A 21925-nucleotide genomic window follows, 5' to 3' on the forward strand; every position below is an offset into this window, starting at 1 on the left:
AAAGGGCTGGTTCTTGACCCAGCTGACAAGCACCCACATACCAGGAGGAAATAAAGAATATTAAAGCAGAGGCTACTGCCGATCATGTTAAAAGACAGCCATCCAGAGGAAGAGCTTAGCCCATAAGGAACCAGAAGGGAGAAAGGGTCCACGGAGGATGGTGAGACCAAACAGGACCCCATAAGACCCAGGGAACAGCAAGTCTCCTGCCAACTGGTGAGCAGTGGGAATACTTACCCAAGGGGTCAAAGATGATGAGGACTGCTGAAGATGGGTCTAGGGAACCTGTAAGGAGAGAATTGTAAATAGATTAGAAGGGTCAATAGGTGAGAGAAAATGCCAGTAACTTTTCTGAACAGTGAAGTAACTGTTTCTCAGTTAGGGATCTGCAAGTTCAGTTTGTTATTATTTTGTACCCATTCTCCAATAAACGAAATATTCTGTTAACATCCACCCAGGTGGCGAACGGTAATATGCCTCACTTAGGGAATAATTCTTATTCTTTCTCCCATCTCAAGTCATGGCAGGTGAGCTCTGGGTGAGGTCAGGGAGACTCATCTCCCCTCTCACAGTGTGTGTAATATATCTTGTATGTGTTTAATGTGTGAGTGTAATACATCGTCTATTGTTTAATATATGTGTATGTTAGTGTAATATATCTTCTATCTGTAATATATCTTCTGTCTGTTTAGTGTATGTGTGTGTGTGTGTAATATATGTGCTTTCCTGCACAGCGACGGATGATATTCTGCCAGGGAAAATACAGCTTTCTTTTTTAAGAGTGTGGGGGAAAAAATAACAACAACAAATAAGAGGATTTTGGGGGAAGAATAAGTTGAAAGGAATGGATAAAATAGGGATAAGTAGAGGGATTCTAGGCAAGGTGTAAGGTGTATCCAATCCTTTCCAAGAACAGAGACTAGCAATAGACTGACCAGGAAACCAGCCACTGCAGCCATTACCTTTGAATGCTGTTGCTTCCAGATAGCTCACAAAAGGCAGAGAAAGGCTTCACACAGCTTATGTGCTGTTTCTACATCTGTCTGCCAGAGCACTGTGATTGGAAGGGAACTCAGGGAAAGATCACAGTTACTGGCCAGCTACAGATGACAATATCAGATCAGTCTTTCCACACCTCCTCCCCACCCTCCCTTTTCTCAGTTTCTGTTCCTTTGCAAGACCACCTTCCGAATTTCCAAATCACCAAATCTTTTCTGAATCTTTTCCAAATCTATTTGGATGCTTTGAATCAATTCAGAGCTTCTAATGGGTCTCCCAATTCAATTCAGAGCTCCAGTTAAAGTGCCCGTGCTGCCATTTTGAAGTATGGGATGCCGAATACATAACATTCTGTGGGTGCTTTAATTAGAGAGGCTCTCAGAGCCCCTCTCCACCCTTGTAGCACATGCAAAGGCACCCTGTCTGAGTCTCTTGAAAATGTGACGAACAAAATTGTGCCTAAGTGAACTACACACCTAGATCCCATTTAGAAGTTAAGAGGAATTAAGCACCTAAGGCTATGCACATACATTCAAATGATCTGGGAGAATTATTCCAGGTTTGTTTTCCTGGTAAATAAACTTACCAAGAGCTGTGTATATAGACATTTGACTGTAAGTAGAGAGCATGTAGTGCTGACACTGTGCTGCCAGGGAGGAGCCCATCTGCATGCTCTGAATGCTCCTTTACTCTGCCTGGTGACAGATGGTAGCATTGTATAGGGTAGCCCTGATTGGCTGGCCCAGACTGCCCTTGGTCAGCCTCTCTTTCCCTGCAGCACAATGTCTATAGAGATGTCTCTCAATGTCTACAGAGCAGCATAGTCCAGAGAGTGACATGCTGTCACTGTAGGGGGGAAGGGTGTGTGTGGGGGGGGGATCCTAGAGGAAGAGAGAAGCCACAGGATGTATAGACATTTTCTCTCCTAAGAGAAGTTCTTCTAGAAGTGATTTAACCTTGGTTGTTCATGGGTTTATTTGCTCCTACAGTGGCAAATTTAACTCAAGAAGAAAAAGCCTGAACATCTGTATGTAGTTTCCCCTGGGAAAGCAGTAACTCTCTCAAGAGAAACAGAATGTCTGTATGAGGCCTAAATTACTTTAATGCTTTTGAAACTCTCACTCCTTGTTAAATTTCATAGAAATAAATTGGTGACAAAGTGATTTTTAAAAAGTATCTGAAAACATATTTGAAAACATGTTTTTTGCTGTAGTCATGAAATTCCACTATGGTTGAAATGATTTCTGGGACATAGCTTTTACTTCCCTTTTTGTCTGTGCCACTGCTTAGTTTATAGTACCTTTGTTTTCTTGCATTATAAATAGCTGCATATTCAGAGACCAGATCCATTGATAAACCACCTTTACTTTTGTCATGTTTAATATACATTTAGGGCTCTTGTACATATCATATTTTTTGCCCTTTCTTGTATTCCAGCAGTGTTACTGTTTGCATGTACATGCTTTCCTGACACTTTAAAAGTATTTCTGGTGCACTAAAGTAAAACTCATTTGGACATAGTTTACTTTGGGTCGCCATGAATTAAAGCATCATGTCCATGGATTCGTTACATGCAAACACAAATGCACTCAAAGACTTGTAATCAGCCCCTTTTTCCATCAGGTGGCTCTGCAACTTTTTTGTAGGTCACCCCAGATGTTGCTTTGAATTGCACTTACAAATGGATGAGGTTAGTGGCCCTGTTTCATTAACTGGGTGTAATGCCTTTCTTCAGATGCCAGGTGTTTTGCACTCCAGATACTGCAGTGTACCCAGCCCAACATAAAGCAATGTTCATTCCCCTATATGGACACCTACATCCCCACCACTTATGCCCTGCCCCATTATCTGCCCCTGACTGAACATAGTCCTTAGCTGTGTCACGCTGCTGTCCGATTGCAGCACAAGGGACTGGAACGGTGGGGTTAGTAGGGCTGGTTATGGGACAGTTAACGTGAGTCCAGGTCCCGCTGCCCGAAGAGACTGGAGGTGAGGTGATAGTCACGGAGGTGGAGAGTAGTTGAAGGTAGAGGTTTATTTACTCACAGGCAGTGAATGTGGTGGCAGTGTATCAATCGGAGCTGAGACCAGAAAGGAAGGAATGTGAGGGATTATTCTTACTCTGAGAATCAGACAACCACATAAGAAGTCTTCTGCAAAAACCACCAAGAAGGGCCTGCCTGCCTGCTTGCCAAAACTATTGTAGTCCAGGGCAATTAGAGTCTCCATGCTTTGCATTGCCCTTCATCTTTCTGCACACAGTCCAATCCTCCCCACCTGTTACTTATTTGTAAGTTGAATTGACCCCTCACACATCTCCTGTCAGTTGACTGCAATCACCCATCCACCCCCTGCCCTCCCCATCACAGCCCAGCCTAATCTCAGGTGTCATTTCACAATTTTGTTAGTCCCTGATGGCTTAACATACTGATTGTGGAAGATGATGCCCCTGGTCACTTCCCGTAAGACACTTCAGATCAATAAGGGGTACCCCTGCCCAGGCCCCTGTGCCTCAATTTATAGGGTTCTTGGTCAGCAGGTCGGGAACATTTTACCCCGCCCCCCCACCACCTTGTTTCTGTGCAAAAGAGCAAAAGGTTTGTACAGCAGATATGCCTGCGCCACCCTGCAAACTTTGTTTTTTTGTCCACGCTTTTCTCTTAAAAGAAAGCCAAAACTGTGTGTAGGTAAAACATAAGCCCTGTATTTTGACTTGGCCATAGAAAAGTACCAGCTCATACAGAGCCTTCATTCTGTGCAAACGCTGGGGATGGGGCAGGTGGGAGCATGCTTGGTGGAGGGGGGAAGGGTCAGGCAGGGGGCACCGGCACCAGTGTCTCAGTCAATAGGTCACAGTGTCTGGGGCACTGAGGTTGGTACCATATTTTGTTAGTGCCACATACACCTCCACCACAACCACCCCTACCACCACAGAGTTATTACATTCTACCCACACCCCAGCCATGCCCTCCAGCAAGATGGAGATGGATGAGGAGTGGTGGAGCAGCAGCAGCAGCAGGAAATGGTAAGTTTGCAGCTGAGGGATGGGTGTGGTACCTGTTCTTATTACTTTAATACTTTGCGATAACTCATATTTTTTATAACTGCATTTCAGAAACACAAGCAACAGCAGGGGCAGATGCTGATTGATAGTCCCAGCCACTGGGATGCAAGACATCCCAAGTTATTATAAGTAATGTCAGAAATATTCCACCAACAGTTTTGTATCCTGGGGAGGGGGGGAGAGGGGAAGAAAGTGCTTTTTGGGACTGTGGGCCAAAACCAAACTTCTGCTTCTTTGTTTGGTCCCCTGCAAAAGATAGAGAAGATCAGAAGTAGAAGATGGTAAATGAAGAAGAAAAGGTGAAGACAGAGCAGAAAGAACAATGAAAGAATAAATGAGACGTATTAATGATAGAGATGGATAGCTGTAGATATGTAAGAAGTATAAGAATAGGGCATAGAATAAGTTTAGATAGTATAAATAAGTATACATAGTATAAGAAGTATAAAGTATTAGTAATATAAATATTATAAATAAATATAAATACTATAAATATGGTACATAATATAAATAGTATAACAATTCAAACGTATTATAATATTTTTCTAATATTTTTATAAAGGGCCTTAAATGGTATTCATATTCTATAATATTTTATGATGCTTTATAATATTCCTAGTGATGTTATCGTGGCTTATCTTAGTTACACTTAAGTTTATTTATCTTAAATTATTTAATTACTTTAATATTTATTCAAATGTTACTGCTGTATATATGATTCTTCTGTTTACTTATTTACCCACTTAATTTATATAATATGATGTTTTGGATCATGGCCTTTTCAAAAAATTTGTAATAAAGATTTCCAATGAAGATTTGCCAAGGTTTCTTTCAGAGGGGGAATGGGCTGTGGGAGTTTGTGTTCTGGGAGTGTGGGACTTAGGAGCACTGTGTGGGGGCTGGAGAGAGATGCAAGGGGCAGGGTGCCTATTTGGGTGGGTGGGGGAAGCTGTGTGGCATGGGCATAGGGCAAGGAACAAACATGGCAGGATGTAGGGAGGGCGGCTGCATGGTCGGGGTGCAGAAGATAAAATTGCCAGATGTGCCAACATTTTTTTTCTTCATAGCCGGATTGCCATGGGTGGGAGTCCATGTGATTTAAGGGTGGGTTGTGGGTGGATGGGGTGGGCTTATGAGCATGGGTTAGTGTGGGGATCCCTGGTTTTGGGAGTTGGGGGGGGGAGTCGAGAGTGAGGAGGGTTACTGGGTAATTACATGCACCTTCTGCTGTAATTCAGTACTGCAAAGACAGCAGTGGGCTGAATTGGCATGTGGCTTCCCCTGCTGGAATGTACAGAAAATTGCACACCAGAATTAATTAATTGTGAACACTGTTATGTGCCAACAATGATGAATCATTCTAAGATAAACTATTTTAAATTTTATAAACCTATTTAATTTAATGAGTATTAAACCCTGTTATGTGTACAAGCATCCCTTAATGATTATTCTGGACAGTTCAGTTAGCATTGTGAATAATGTGACAATATCAATGCCAGTGTCGATAAGCAAGTGCCCAACCTTGAACATAGCCAAATGGCTTTCCACTAAGTAGACTCTAGCTTTATATCTAAGTCAGTTTCCTAAGCTTGATCAGCACTATTGACCTTAGTTTGGTATCCTTCTTTGAACTTCCGTAATCATAGGCAGCTGGATGTTTGTTTCCTCTTCACAGTCTCAGCAAAGATCTGTGGCATCTCAATTAAACATTTGAGTGGGACCAAATAGCATTTTTAAAAAGAAATAACTTGTGAATAACATCTCTTATGTGTACTCGTTAAATGGATTCTTCATATAATTAAAGCACAAGCATTTCATTAGTGTCTAACACTTTATACTGTTGTCTTATTACTGGAGTGAAATTCCAGCTACCAAAATCAATAGGAGTTGGGCTTTAGTGAGCTGGGAGTTTGATCCTTGGTATTTAACTGTATGCAATTAGTCCAGGAAAGCTTGGATTCTTTGATTATTTTTTCCTGCAAGACTTCCTACCATCTTTTTATTCTAAATGGTAGATATACTCAGTTTACTCTGATTCATCTTTCTTTCAGTATCCAAAAAAGTTTAAAATAAAGAACTGTTTAGCACGTAGATTAAAGCCTATCAAATGGTGTTAATCATAAATCCAAGCAGTATTATTTAATTTATGTAACTGGAAAGTGAAAAAGCAAAACTAATATTGAGAAATTTGTTATATGTTAAAATACACCTTCTCTAATTAACTGATCTGATTAATTGGTTAATTAACCACACCTTTATTTGGGATATCGAACAAGTCACAAATATCAAAGAGTAATGTGTGTGTTGATTCTTGCCTTCTAATACATGGTCAGTTGAAATAATATGTCTGAAAGACATCCACACGCCTTATGGGAGTATCACGTCTGTTATGCTGTTTCAGTATTTAAGCAGCTATCCTTTTCATTATCTAACTTAGAGTTGAAGTGTAAATAATACTACTCTTATAGAATAGCTTTTCATTCCTCCATCAGTAAAGATACTTTCATTATAATTTATATTTAGTCTAGTATGTTGCTTGCTGTTGCATTTTTGAATTACTCTCACAGAGGTACAGGCAACCCCTGCTTTGTGCTCTTAATTGGTTCCAGAAAAACTGAGTGCTAAGTGAAACCGTGCTAAGCAAAACCCATTTTCCCATAGGGTTTAATGTAAATAAATATAGTTGGTTCCTGTACCCCTGCTGGCCCTGGCCCTGCCATTCCTGGCAAAGCACTGTGTGGGCTCCACCAGGGACAGCATCAGCTCCTTCCAGTCTCATTGTTCTGCAGCTGCGATGGTCTGTGCTGGCCCACATCCATTGGCCACCAGCGCACCTGTGTGTGGCCCTAACTACCTGACTTGCGGGGCCTGAGTTGGGGAGCCGCCTGCCCAGGGATTAACGGCAAGCAACAGGGCTCCAGCAGGTGAGTATGTGACTTGGCTTGGCTCCACTGTGGGTTGGGATGGAGGACACTGCACATATGTCCTTGAGCACTGGCACGCACCAGTTCAGGCCCCGCAGTCCTGCTGGCCCTGGCCCTGGGCACCAGCGTGGGCCCCACTCATGCCCCCTGACACTGCTTCTCACCGCCACCGCTGTTTCTTCTCACCGGCTGGCTGCTCCAGCACTACGTGCCAGAGCAGATTCTGGGCTCCTGCCACCCCATCCTGGGCCCCACCAGCTGCCACTTACTACTTGACTTGATGCTGCTACCATCGCTGCTGCTGCCACTGTTTCTCCCTACCTCCCATGGTGAGCATTATAATGAAACTGCTGAGCACTAAGTGAAATGAGGTAGGTATTTTTAATGAGCTCTATAGCAAAACTGCAGTAAGCAAAACCGCGTTAAGCAGGGGTTGCCTGTAACATGAAAGATACATTCCTAAAGAGTTAGATGATATGGGGAATATCAGCAATCCCAGCTATATTGCAGTTATTAATAGGGTAATAAACATTTGAATAAAACAACTGTGGTATACATTTTGCCCCATGAACTCTGGAATGGCAGTGATCAGTAATAGATCTAATGTCCTGGAATAATCTGTAACTTTCTAAATTAATGATTTTAGAAGCCAATAAAGGAAACCTAGACTTTTCCTATACCCATTTTCCTATTTCCCATACCTTGACTTTGGCAAGGCTTTTAATATGGTCTCAAACAGCATTCTTGCAAGCAAGCTAAGGAAGTATGGGTTGGATGAATATACTGTAAGGTGAATAAAAAGCTGGCTATATCATCAGGCTTAATGAGTAGTGATCAATGGCTCAAGGTCTAGTTGGCAGCTAGAAGCAAGTGGAGTGTCCCAGGAGTCAGCCCTGGAGCCAGTTTTGTTCAATATCTCCATTAATGATCTGGAAGATGGGATGGAGTGCACCCTCAGCAAGTATGTGAATGACACAAAGCTGGAGGGAGTACTAAGTGTGCTAGAGCAAGGGTTTTCATAGATTTCATAGACATTAGGGCTGGAAGGGACTTCAGAAGATCATCAAGTCCAGCCCCCTGCCCAAAGGGCAGGAAGTCAGCTGGGGTCATAGGATCCCAGCAAGATAAACATCCAATTTGCTCTTGAAGGTGTTCAATGTAGGTGCTTGAACCACCTCTGATGGCAGGCTGTTCCAGACCTTGTGGGCTCAGACAGTAAAGAAATTCTTCCTTCTGTCCAGCCTGAAATGTCTTGCAGTAGTTTATGACCATTCAACCTCATCATCCCTTGGGGCGCTCTGGTGAACAGATGTTCCCCCAGATCCTGGTGGTCACCCCGATAAACTTATAGGTGGCCATCAGATCACCCCTGAGCCTGTGCTTTTGCAGGCTAAAGAGCCCCATAGCTCTCAGCCTGTCATCGTAAGGTCTGTTTTCCTGACCTCTGATAATGCGCGTGGCCCTCCTCTGCATCCTCTAAAGCTTTTCCACATCCTTTTTGAATTGTGGAGCCCAAAACTGGACACAGTACTCCAGCTGCAGCCTCACTAAGGCCAAGTACAGGGGGAGAATGACATCCCGGGATTTACTTGAGAAGCATCTATGGATGCAAGCCAGTGCTTTGGTTGCTTTACTGGCCACAGTTTCACACTGCAGGCTCATATTCATCTTGTGGTCAATGATTTTCATAGATTTCATAGATTTCATAGACATTAGAGCTGGAAGGGACCTCGGGAGATCATCGAGTCCAGCCCCCTGCCCAAAGGGCAGGAAGTCAGCTGGGGTCATAGGATCCCAGCAAGATAAGCATCCAATTTACTCTTGAAGGTGTTCAATGTAGGTGCTTGAACCACCTCCGCTGGCAGACTGTTCCAGACCTTGGGGGCTCGGATAGTAAAGAAATTCTTCCTTATGTCCAGCCTGAAACGGTCTTGCAGGAGTTTGTGACCGTTCGACCTCGTCATCCCTTGGGGCGCTCTGGTGAAGAAATGTTCCCCCAGATCCTGGTGGTCACCCCTGATAAACTTATAGGTGGCCATCAGATCACCCCTGAGCCTACGCTTTTCCAGGCTAAAGAGTCCCATGGCTCTCAACCTGTCATCGTAAGATCTGTTTTCCTGACCTCTGATCATGCGCGTGGCTCTCCTCTGGACTCTCTCAAGCTTCTCCACATCCTTTTTGAATTGTGGAGCCCAAAACTGGACGCAGTACTCCAGCTGCGGCCTCACCAGGGCCGAGTACAAGGGGAGAATGACGTCCGGGGAGTTGCTCGAGAAGCATCTATGGATGCAAGCCAGCATTTTGGTCGCTTTACTAGCCGCAGCATCGCATTGGAGGCTCATGTTCATCTTGTGGCCAATGATGACCCCCAAGTCTCTTTCTTCTGTAGTGCTATCCAACGTAGCACTGCCGAGCCTATAAGGATGCTGCAGGTTTTTCCTCCCAAGGTGGAGAACCTTGCATTTTTTGGTGTTAAACACCATCAGGTTCTCATCCGCCCATTTGCTGAGCTTGTCCAGGTCAGCCTGGATCACCCGCCTATCTTCTGGCGTGGATGCTTTGCCCCAAAGTTTGGTGTCATCGGCGAACTTGGCCAGTCCACTCCTGACTCCAATGTCCACATCATTAATGAAGATGTTGAACAGGATGGGTCCCAGGACAGAGCCTTGAGGGACCCCACTGGTCACAGGGCACCACGATGAGTGACTGCCATCGATTACAACCCTCTGGGTCCGAACACGGAGCCAGTTTCCCAGCCAGCGGATTGCGGTGGAGCCAAGGCCACAACTGGCCAGTTTGGCCAAGAGGTGATCATGGGATACCAGATAGAAGGCTTTTTTGAAGTCAAGATATATGACATCAATCTCTTCTCTTCTCTTCTTCAGAAAAGGTTCTTGGAGGCATCATTGATGCCAAGATGTACATGGGCCGGCAGTGTTGGGATGCAGTAAGGAAGGCCAACCGCACCTTGGCATGCATCCACAGATGCATCTCAAGCAGGTCCAAAGAGGTGATCCTCCCCCTCTATGCGGCACTGGTCAGGCCGCAGCTGGAGTACTGCATCCAGTTCTGGGCACCACACTTCAAGAGGGATGTGGACAACACGGAGAGGGTCCAGAGGAGGCCACTCGCATGATCAGCAGCAGGGCAGGCCCTACGAGGAGAGGCTCAGGGACCTGAACCCATTCAGCCTCCACAAGAGAAGGCTGAGGGGGGATCTACTGGCCCGTTACAAACTAGTCAGAGGGGACCAGCAGGCATTGGGAGAGTTCCTGTTCCCCTGAGCACTACCAGGAGTGACTAGAAATAACGGTCACAAGCTGGCAGAGGGTAAATTCAGATTAGACATCAGGAGGTGCTACTTCACTCTCAGGGCAGCTAGTATCTGGAAACAACTTCCAAGTGAAGTGGTGCTGGTGCCTACCCTGGGGTCTTTAAGACAAGGCTAGAAAAACACCTTGCTGAGGTCATTTGACCCCAGTATTCTTTCCTGCCATGGCAGGGGGTCGGACTTGATGATCTTCTCAGGTCCCTTTCAACCCTACAAACTATGAATCCTAGGGGTACGCATATCCCTGGTTGACAACCCCTGCACTAGAGGGTAGAGCTAGGTTTCGGAGTGACCTAGACAAATTGGAGGATTGGGCCAAAAGAAATCTCATGAGGTTCAGTGAGGACTACTGCAAAGTCCTGCACTCACAGAAGAATCCTATGCACTGCTCCAGGCTTGGGACAAACTGGCTAAGCAGCATCACTGCAGAAATGAACCTGGGGGTTACAGTGGACAAGAAAATGGATGAGTCAGCAGTGTGCCCTTGTTGCTATGAAGGCTAAGAGCATACGGGACTGCATTAGTAGAAGCATTGCCGGAAGATTGAAAGAAGTAATTATTCCCCTTTGTTTGGTACTGGTGAGGCCATATCTGGAGTATTATTTCTAGTTTTGGGCCCCCAACTACAGAAAGGGTGTGGACAAGTTGGAGAGAATCCAGCAGAGGGCAATGAAAATTGTTAGGGGGCTGGGGCATATGACATTTGAGGAGAGGCTGAGGAAATTGGCCTTATTTAGTGTGGAGAAGAGAAGACTGAGGGGAGATTTGATAGCAGTCTTTGACTGTTCTCAGTGGTGGTAGATGAAAAAGGAGCAATGGTTTCAAGTTGCAGCAAGGGAAGTTTAGGTTGGATATTAGGAAAAACGCTCTCACTAGCCAGCTGGTGAAGCACTAGAATGGGTTGCCGAGAGAGATAGTGGCATCCCTGTCCTTGGAGAGTTTTAAAGCTGGCTCAATGAAGCCCTGGCTGGAATGATCTAATTGTGGACAGTCCTGCTTTGAGCAGAGGGTTGGACTAGCTGATCTCCTGAGGTCCCTTCCAACCCCAATTTTCTATGATTCTGTGAATATGTATCTGCCTTGCAAACAAGGAAACCTGCTAAAGAACATCATCAAGCAGCAGAAAGCAACTGATTGAAATGAGGAGAAGAACATATGGCTTGATGTAATAAATACTACCAGTAGAGACTGGGAAATTATTGAATGGAGATGTTTTTAAGCCAGAGGAATATTCTAATTTAGTTGAACTTAAACTTTGTAACATGGATCTGTATTAAGATTTGGCAGGTACAAAAAAGAGAACTATAAATTCTTCCTGGGTCTGCATATATTTGTCCAAGTTTCTAATCCAGGAAAAGGTTTAGGTGTGTGCTGAATAACGGTGTGAGTGAACTCTGTGCGACTACGTCACATAAGTTTTTCCAGGGTCAAGGCCTAACTGCACAACAAATCACCCAAAATATTTTTTAAAAAGAGATGCAAAATCTCGAAGTAGAAACAAAGCTGGAAGAAAACCTATCACCCATGAAGTCTGCCCCTTGCAGTGTCAGCACGCAACAAATTAGGGAAATCTGCAGAATCTTTTTCCACAGAGCTAGGAGAGTACCTGAAGGGACATTTGCCCAAAACTGTCTGTAGGGAAAATAATATTGTACTTGATTTTCATTGTTAGATATGTAATTAATAAGTATTCTCGCATTTACTATATCTATACATCTTGCATTTGTTATGTATTTAAGTAGTTACTTTTGCAAGACTACAGATGGAAGCAATGTTGCAAACCAGTGAACTGAAAACTGTGAATAACAAGCATCAAACATCTTGCCAAAGAACATATTTGACTCTAATCAGATGAAATGCTTTAGAAGTCAAACAAGTACAGTCCTTAAAGCAAAATATTTTATGTCGACTACAACAAAAAACAATACCTCAGATTATCTCAGATCTGAAATGAGACCATTTGGTTCCATGAGGGCTTGCAAGTTAGAGTGTAAAAGGATTTATTCATTAATTTGATTTTAGATTCAGCTGACACCTTGCAACAACATCTGTGCATTAGATTTTGGCCCAAGATGGCACAAATGGATGAGGTTAGCTGATCTCATATACAGGTTCAACTATTATTGGATAATGTTTTTTGCAATATTTGGAATTGTTGATTCTGACCCCAACCATCTCCCTTGCTGATTCTGTGAAATATGCATATTTTGTTTTATAAGTAAAACATTTCATATGTTAGCATAAAAAGAGTGTTATTGTTTAGATAATTATAATAAAGAATATCTATTACTATATAGCAATATTTTAAATGTTGCATAATGGAACGGCTAGACACTTGATGAAACTAAGAGCAGGAAACCTTTATTTATGTATCAGAATCCAACTCTGATTAATTTACTACTAAAGAATAAGGCAAAAAACTATAGCTGGATATCCATAAGACTAGCCATGCAACCTTGGCCCCATTGAAATCAATGGTAAAATTCTTGTTTCATTTCAGTGGAACCACAAGTCCACTACTAGGTAATGAGCAGTCACATCATCTCACTACAGAACACAGCTTCTGGGTCATCATCAGAGGAGCCTGAGGAAGACTGCATTGCTGCTTCCTGATCCATGTGTGTTCTGTGTCTCTGGTGTTACTGATCTGATGTCTTTGGCAGTCACTGATGTCATAATGCCTTTTTTTTAATAGAAAAGGAGCTCTTCAAACAGAGTTGACAAAAGAGTGACTTACTTTGCATTTATCACTTTGTTCACTCTTTTCTATGTTACAACAATGCTTTCACCCTGTTCTGTCTTGTCCACATAGTGCCTCAGAACACAGGCTATCTGCTATTTTTTGTGCAGATAATAAATAATTTTTTGTGCCTAACACAATGGCAATAACTCAATCTTGGTTACTCTTTAGTTACTACTGTAATAGGCACAATTAATAAAAAGAAATTAAAGCATGGATTTGTTACACATGAGGGCACAGATTTATAGTTGGTCTGACTTGAAGAATAGCCTATATTTTGGAAAAAGTGGGGAGCTATTATGGTACATCTTGGGTTTCTATATTAGCAGAAGACATATTTCTGGGAAGGTGACTTTTTACTGAATTAGGGGGGCAAGCTACTTAAGTGTTTTTATTAAAGTTTCGCATACTATGAAACATGGATTTGATTATTCATTGTCCAGTAATTAAAACATCAAAATGGTTAACCAGTTAGACCCCAGTTCCAGATCTGGCTCTGATGCTCACCATTAACTTTAATGGGGAGTCTATCCACAAGTCAGCTGTGGGAGTAGGGACTTAGAGAAGATTTTTTAAAAGTAAAACAAATCCGATTAGAAATAGAAGTTAACATACCACCACCCAGATTATGAGTGATTAGCAGTGTTTATGAAATAATTTTGTACACGTTAATATGTTCTGTGAATCACTTTTCAACTTCCATCTTCTATGTGCACAAGGTCTAGAAGCTCTGTCCTCCTAGATGGGTGGCTCCTGGATGTGTGGGCACATCTAAGTATAACATGTAGTTGATTTCAACTCCCTAGATGTGCCTAAGGGCTTTGTCACTGCTTATACTTTTCCCATCAGAATGTTCTTGTGGATGTTATTAAGCTCAAAACTCATTTTTCATATTGAAGAATGATAGTTCAAGATAAGAACTGGCAGGCTTCTTGCCTTCCAGAAAATTACAAAGAAAATGACTTTGCATTCTTCATCACGTATCTTTTATATGGATAAAAGCCAAAAATTCATGGTGTTCAATACCCAGTGGGTGCATCTACACAAGCTGCTAACTGCGCAGTAGCATTCTAGGAAACAACTGTGCTAATATGCTACTGCAGTTAGCTTCTGTAAAAGCTGAGTGCTGGCTAGCAGTGCCAGTTACTGCGCATTGATTTAGTACTGGGTTATCCAAGTACTAAACGTAATGTGCCAGAGCTACGGTGCATTAATGAATGTGTAGACACCCCCAGTGTTGCAAAAATCTGAAAGACTCAGGAGTAGAGCAGGGTGCACCATCCCTGGCAATATTTGATGACAAAATCCACATCTCTGATCTCTCATTTTAATCCTTTGTCTTTTTTTCAAATGTACATATATGTAACAATCTTTGTTAAAATTGCTCCTATAAAATAAAAGTAACATTTTCAGTAACAGTTTGGAGGTAGACATACAAAGGTTTTTAGGTGCTAATGTGACTTAGATGCCTAGAGGGATTTACATACATGCCTAAACAGGTTGAAGTCAGTGGGATTTAAGTCCCTAATCTTCTTAGGTGTTCTTGAAAATCATAGTAGGCTCCTATGTACATCTTTAAGTATCTTAACACCTTTGTAAATCTGGCCCTAAATCACATTTTAAAAGTTAGTTAAGAACATTAGGAGTTTAAATTGAATCAGTTAACATTTTGTATCCAAACCAATTATCATTTTTCAAAACAAAACTGAAAAATAGTTGTAACAGATTGTAACAACATTCAGTTTTTCTTAAAGAAGCATTATTTATTGCAATGGAGACCTGACCCTTTCATAAAAGATAAATCAGGAGACACCTGTGTCAGCCAATTCTCATAGCAGCGAAGCACAGTTCCATTCATATTACCCGACTACTCAAACAGTGCATTATGCTCTCTGGTGATACAGAGTTCCTTAATGACAGAAGCAGCTCCTTGGTTCTTCTGAGGATGTCACTCAATGTTATGAAATAACACTATCTCTAGACCCGAGGAAGGGCAGTTTGTGATCTCTGTCCCAACCATACAGTTAGTCCAATAACAGATATCTAAAAAAATCCCTGCCTCTTATCTCTAGACTGCATTTCCTAGTATGAACATCATGTTCTAGGATTTAGATGTCTCTAGCTGTCTAGTTGGTAGGCTTGACTTTCTTTTGCACTGTCGGACCAGAAACCTCTTCTGGTGTGAAACTAATGTACAAAAACAGAGTCTGAGGCATTAACGTTCCAAAGTCTCAGCACAGTATGCTCACAAGGCTTTCAATGGACCAAAGCAAGAATCAAAAGGGATAGGTATAGGAGGCCAGACTCTTGCCAATTGTTCCCAAAGGACGGTAAAACTAAAAAAAACTAGAAGTCTATCATAAAAATTTTGGCTTTTTGAGCTGGTCCTCAGTTTAATCCATGAAGTCTATTATTTCTAATATAAGGGCATACTGAAGATCCATGGTATAATGCTCAGGGTCTGTGCCCGCAGTGACAGTATCAGAACAGGGGGCAGAAGGGGCTTGCCTGACTGCAACAGTGGCTACCATTCTTGCCTCTTCCCCCCTTCAGACACATGGGGCTGGGGCCCCCTGCTCACCTACCACTTGTTGTGCTACTGCTGGAGAGGACTAGAACCAATTATCTGTCTCAGTGCAACCTGTTCAGTCTTTGATTTTCAAAGCCCTAGTGCCTCTATCCATACTTTAAGAAAAAAACCCATTGTATTAATGTACTAATTAATGAATATGTTGTATTTAATCTGAGTATAATTCCACTAAAGGCAATGGCAATATATGATAAATGAATTTGGCCCATAAGCTTTAAGTTTAGTATCCTAGATGTTGCTCTATTAGCAGCATTATTTAATGTTATTTGATAATATGTTCATGTACAGAAGGTGTTTCCCTTGTAGTCTCCATTGTAAGTCCATGCATATAAGTCCATATTCAAGTTATGTAGACGTTTTTCCCTATAAAGTTAGGGACTGGAGTAAACCCACAATAGTTCTGAATCTTCTGTACCCCTGTGTAGTGCCTATGGCTAGAATTGTTTATAAAAATGGAGTACTAAAACACTAGCACTCCCCAAAAACCCAGCTTTTATCTGCTTTATGACTCTGAGGTTTCATATGTTTGAAGTCAATAAATTCTGTTGTATGTGGACTTATACCAGCTGATGGGCTAGAGCTTAAGCTTCTGGAACCTGGCATGGGTCCACCATACCAGCTGTGGATATTGCTTGTTCATAAAGTAGGTGGGACAGAGATTCTGTTAACCAGGTGCTTTGAAGCCTTTTGTTCAATTGTGAAAGGGGGAGCAGGGTATTTTAAAATGTTGTTTTTATGGAAGTGCTTTGGTTCTGCTTACTAGGGGATAACAGCAATTTGCAGGTCCTTTTTTTCTCTTTGCAACATCTCTTCTGGTGTCATTGATCCTAGCAGAAAAGTCTGTTTGTACCAGGTTTTGCAAATTTTGTCATATTGTTTTGGAAGACTCACTTTATGTCATTTCAACAAATTGCCTTTGCATTGCTATATTTTTACCTTCTGTTCCATTTGCTTTTCAAGACTCAGAAATGGAACAAAACCTGCCAAAACTGCAACCATGCAGTATTTCATAGTCTGACAATTCAGACATTTCTCCTTTGCTGACAGTGCAGTGGATAGTTGAATGATGATGTGCTGCTTTTTAAGCACTTAGCCACACCTGTCATTGTTCATCTTCGGAGATGTTTATGATTCATTTTAAATCATTAAAGTGGGAGCATTTCCAAAGCAACAGAAGAGAGAATTGCTCACAGACACTGGAACTCTGTTTCTTTGAACATCTGTTAAGTTGTATATGTAAAAAATAACTAACTTTTGCATGGACCTTGTCATTCATAAACTTAAAAACACTTTCTATGGGAATTTGGATAGCCTTTTGCAAGCGTAGGACTCATGTCTTGGTTTGGAAAAACATTTTCCAGCCCCACCATAGTTTATGTCAACGAAGATTTTCCCCACCCCCTATATAGTTAAGAAAAACATCTATGTTAACCTCTTAGTTTTTTTATTAGAAACTGAAAATTGCTGGGGAAAGTTAATAAAACTTATATTATTTTGATGTTTTTTTTAAATCTCATTGATCCCATCAAGAAGTTTTATGGGTTGAAGGGAAACTGCCCCCCTCACCTCTCCACAGCCTTTAGTTAAAGGCTTTCCTAGCATTTAGACTCTAATGATACAAGGGGTAATGAAAGGTAAAGGTACAGCAAATATATTTTTGGCTTTGCAGAAAATGTTGTGACAGTGCCATTTAAAAGAAGTGTAGAAGTGCAGGTATTATATCATATATGGATAGCACTCATGCACACATTTGCTACCTAGTGGAGGAAATACTTAGGTTTTTTAATTTACCAAGAGAAGAAAAATTAGGATTTTTTTCAACTACTGAAGAGGTGACCAACTAGAAACTGGACAGAAGGTTACTGGTCATGTCTGAAAACCATATGATTTATTTCTGTATCTTCCAGTCCTGTATAAAAGAAGGAGTAGAGCAGATAATTGACAAGTGGAACTAGGGACATAGTTTTGCAAGACCCTGAGCACTTACTAATAGGAGCCAAATGCCTTCCCTAAAGTGCTGTGATATTCAGAAGACTGGGCTGTGAATAAATTACTGCAAATTAGGTTTAAATAACCTAAGGCTCAAAGGCAAACCCATTAAGGAAATGAAAAGGAAATGCTTTTTGCATAACTTGTTCAATTGCTAAAGGAGGGCCAAAACAATATGCATTGAACACTGATTTCTTTTGCATTGTTTACTCTATTTAAAAGTGCCCCACCAAGGAAAAGCAATCCAAGGAAAAGCAGCACTACTTCTATTTGTTGTTTATTTGCAACAAACTAGAAACCATTTCACTGTTGTTAAATAATTGTGTGTGGGAGAGGAATGGCTCCTTTGAGTTTCCTGGTGTCTCTTCATTCCCTAGTAAATACATGTTTTACAGATGTGTTTCATTTTCATATAGTTACTGGCTCCTTCTGACTCTTGGAGAATTTAACCCCTTTTTACCTGACTCCAGACTTGTGGATTATATTGATGGGGTCCATTCTCTTTAATAGAATCACTGTGGTCTCTGTCCAAACAAAACTGAGTATCCTAGAAGAGACAAGCTCCCAGGTTTAGTATTATCTAGGTCATATCATTTATTTCTTTCAAAAAATGGCACTCCATTAGATTACTAGAACTTCTCCCAAGTTCCAAGTGTTATTAAAAATCAACATTCATGGTCAGGAGAGGTCTTCAACAAGTTCTTCTAAAACTCTTGGATGCAACCTTTTCTAGACCCACTATAGCAAGGAAAATACAAGCTCATTGTAGCTACCTGACATGAGTAGCCAGAACTTCCAGAATCCTCTGAATGAACCCCCGAGTGGCTCAAATAGCCGATGCGCAGTTTTTCACTTAGACCTGGGGATTTAACAGAACAAGCAACAGATAGGGAAAAAATTGGGTCCAGATGGCCAAGGAACAATAAGAAACCTTACCCTGGGGAATAAAGGGCAACCAGACTTGTCATGTCTACCTGGCGACTGCAGTTGTAAATATTGCATAGAAAGAGAGAACTGCTTAGAAAAATAAATTAGGGTAGCAACAGTGCCTAGCAACCATGGCATCACATCAAGTCATAAAAGAAGTGGCCAAGGACAACAAGTTGTCTCTCTGCTGGACTGCGTCCCAAGAAGCATTGAATGATCAATGCAGACATGGCTAACTGATTGAGAACTCTTGTTTAATCCATCCAAGATTGTTGTGGTGTGGTGAGATTCATTTTAACACACGTAGCATTGCCGCTCTAGCTGTGTGTGTGTAGCCAATAAAGCTTTGGTTGATCTTTTAATCGGACGGGTGTGCATTGGTGCAATCCTTATAATCTTCCTGTCCCACTCCCACCTCTGAGAGGTAGTTAAATTCTACCCCAACACCCACAGATTAGTAACTGCTGAATTACTGGTAGTGTAGAAAGGATGTGATACAACATGTTGATAATAGTAGTACATAAGCAGTGCTATTATTGGCGTAATGTAAAAATAATAATATTAATATACAATTAAACATTAAAAAGGTGATACATAATTTTGAACTTTTAAATAAAAAAGTTGTGAAATGAAACATTTTCAGAATTCCCATTTTGCAGGAACTTTCCCATGAAATGCAAATTCCAGGTTTTGCTCTATAACGCCATTAGTATTGTCCTTGCAGATAATTGTATAGATTGTGGTATGTGAGTTTATGTATCTGAGACTTTTAAAGGAGCCTAAATAGTTTGATCCAGAGTCACTGAAACAAGTGAGAGTGTTTCTGTTGCCTTCAGTAGGCTCTGCATGAGGCCCTGAAACTACTATCTAACCCCTACTGGCTTTCACTGGGATTTGGTTGTCTACATAAATGCCCCTTTGGACTCTTCAAAATCCTCCTTCTGAGTCTGTAACAGTGGTTCTCAACTTTTTTAGACTCAAGGGCCACATCCAGATGAGTGACCACATGCCCATTGTGGCATAGTTCAAAGCAGTTTAAGGTGCTGCAAGCGGCACGCCGGGAATGAAAAAAAAAAGTTCCCTGTGCTGCATATTTGCAGTGCAGACTAAATTTGACACTGGGAAATCCTGGTATAAAAAACACATGCAGAAAAGAAGTGGTGCAGGGCACACTACTGGAACATGGCCTGAAGCAACCGGAGGCTGGGTCTTCCATAGAGATGATCCGGCTGTCCCATGCCCATGCTGTCCCAGGACATTGCCTCAGTAGAGGATTTGCAATTTTTCAACAGGGAACACAAGGATCTCTGCTAGTGAGGCAAGTGGTGGGACCCAGACAGAGAAGCCTGCCCCGGCCTGGCACCGGGGACCCAGCTGTGGCTGACCTGGCCATTTGGGGCCAGGAGGATATACTTTGACATTTCAAAGTGGGCTATGGGGGACCATGTGGGTGTGGGGAGACTGTGTGGGGGAGGGGGTGACTGTGAGGGTGGAAGGAATAGCTCAAGAGGGGTAAGTCCTCCCCCTGCTCCCTGCTCCACAGCGCACAGCCCCTGCCCTGAGCAGCAGTGGCTGTGGGTGTGCTCATGCCCACTCCTAGGTAGAACCAGACTTCTCTTGCTGTCACCTGGGGTCCTGACACTGCAGGCAGAAGCTGTGTGACCTCAGGCCAGGCTGGGTCCTGCTTCCATGTGCTCTACTTGCAGCTGGGCCAGGCTGACTCCATGCACGTAGGATCCAGCTCAGCCCGAGGGCATATGGCTTCTGCCTGTTGTGCTAGGACCACGGTTGACAGCAAGAGCATCCTGGTCCAGTGCAAGGGCACATGCTAGTGGGCTGGGCCTGCACCCTGCCAGGAGCGGGCATGAGAGCCCTGATGGCTGCTGCTGCTGCGAGGGTGGGGGGAGGTGCTGCGCACTGTGCAGAGGGCAGTCCTCCCCACTCTCATGCAGTCCTTCCACCCACAGTCCCCCACCACCCGCACATCCCTGCTGACCTGGGAAGAGCCTAGATCCAAGCCATCGCTGCTGCCTTGCTCTGCGTCTATTTGCCCCAGGTGGCAAAGTATCTCCTTGGAGAACCCAGCCTCTGGTAGCCTCTGGGCATGGTCCAGGAGTGTGTCCTGTGCCACTTTTTTCCAGCATGTTTTTTTTTTTTTTAATACCAGTATCAAATTTAAAGTTTGCCCTGCAAACATGCAATGTGGGAAACATTTTTTCATTTTTAGCATGACTCTTGTGGTGTCTCACTGCTTTGAGGTGCCACAATAGGCATGTGCTCACTTGTCTGGATGCGGACAAGGAGCCCAAGGCACTCCTCAGAAAATATCAAATATTAACTTTCACTCATTTTTTGACTATGGAAAAATAATAGAGCAATTATTTTATTGCAAGGAACTCAGAAAGACCACAATAGGTCAAAATCTTTTTGACACCGTGGATTCCTATTTGAAGTTTTTTAGTTTATCTTGTGAACTATGGGTAGGTGTTTGTACACTTAGCCATACTAATATGGTGTGGTACCCTTAAAAGGATCTCATGGTATCCGAAGCTGCTGCAGCACCCTGCTTGAGAATGTTGCCCTGAGGGGTCAGGCCAAGGCTCAGGATTTCAATATTGCTCTGTTAGACAGGAGGGTGTGGTGTACAATTGCACATGCACACATAAAAATCAATTAAGCACATAATCACTAGGTGCATACACCCCTATTAGGCATACGCACTCACACTACCAACTCAGGCACATGCACCTATTATCAATTTAAGCCCATACACACTACACACACCAAATTTATATTGAATCAGTTACCAACACCTGCACATTCAACACACATACGTGCATTACTAATTTATATACCACACACACAGACACAATGATATCTTTATATCTATCTCTACATATATTCACTAATTTACACACATACCACCCACATACACACAGGTAAGTTCCTCAGTTGGGTGTTGTGATGTGTATGTATGTATGTGCTTGGTGTACTTGGGATACCTGGGGAAAGGTTAAGGTAACCAAGTAGAAGTGTAGGGAGTTAAAATTATCAGGACCAGGATTAGAACCAGTAGACTACTGGGGCCTGGGCTGAAGAACAGAGGCTGGGGGTAACTTTAGGTTAATTGATCTTAATTGATTAAAAGACAATGACCAAAGCCTGCAGAACAGGGAAGCGATGCCAGCACAGAGTCTGGGACTGGAGCCAGAGCTACGGCGGAGCTGAAAAGGTAGATGGGGAGAGGAGGGAAAATGGGTCTAAGGGAAAGTATGGGTGCTAAAGAGGGGCTCTGGGTATGAGGAGCCAGAGAGCAGCAGTAGGTGCTGGAAGCTGGAAAGAACTGCAGGACAGCTAATAG

Source organism: Crocodylus siamensis, chromosome 12 (assembly GCF_052110815.1).
Source record: "Crocodylus siamensis isolate JL-2025a chromosome 12, ASM5211081v1, whole genome shotgun sequence".
Classification (NCBI taxonomy): Eukaryota; Metazoa; Chordata; order Crocodylia; family Crocodylidae; genus Crocodylus; species Crocodylus siamensis.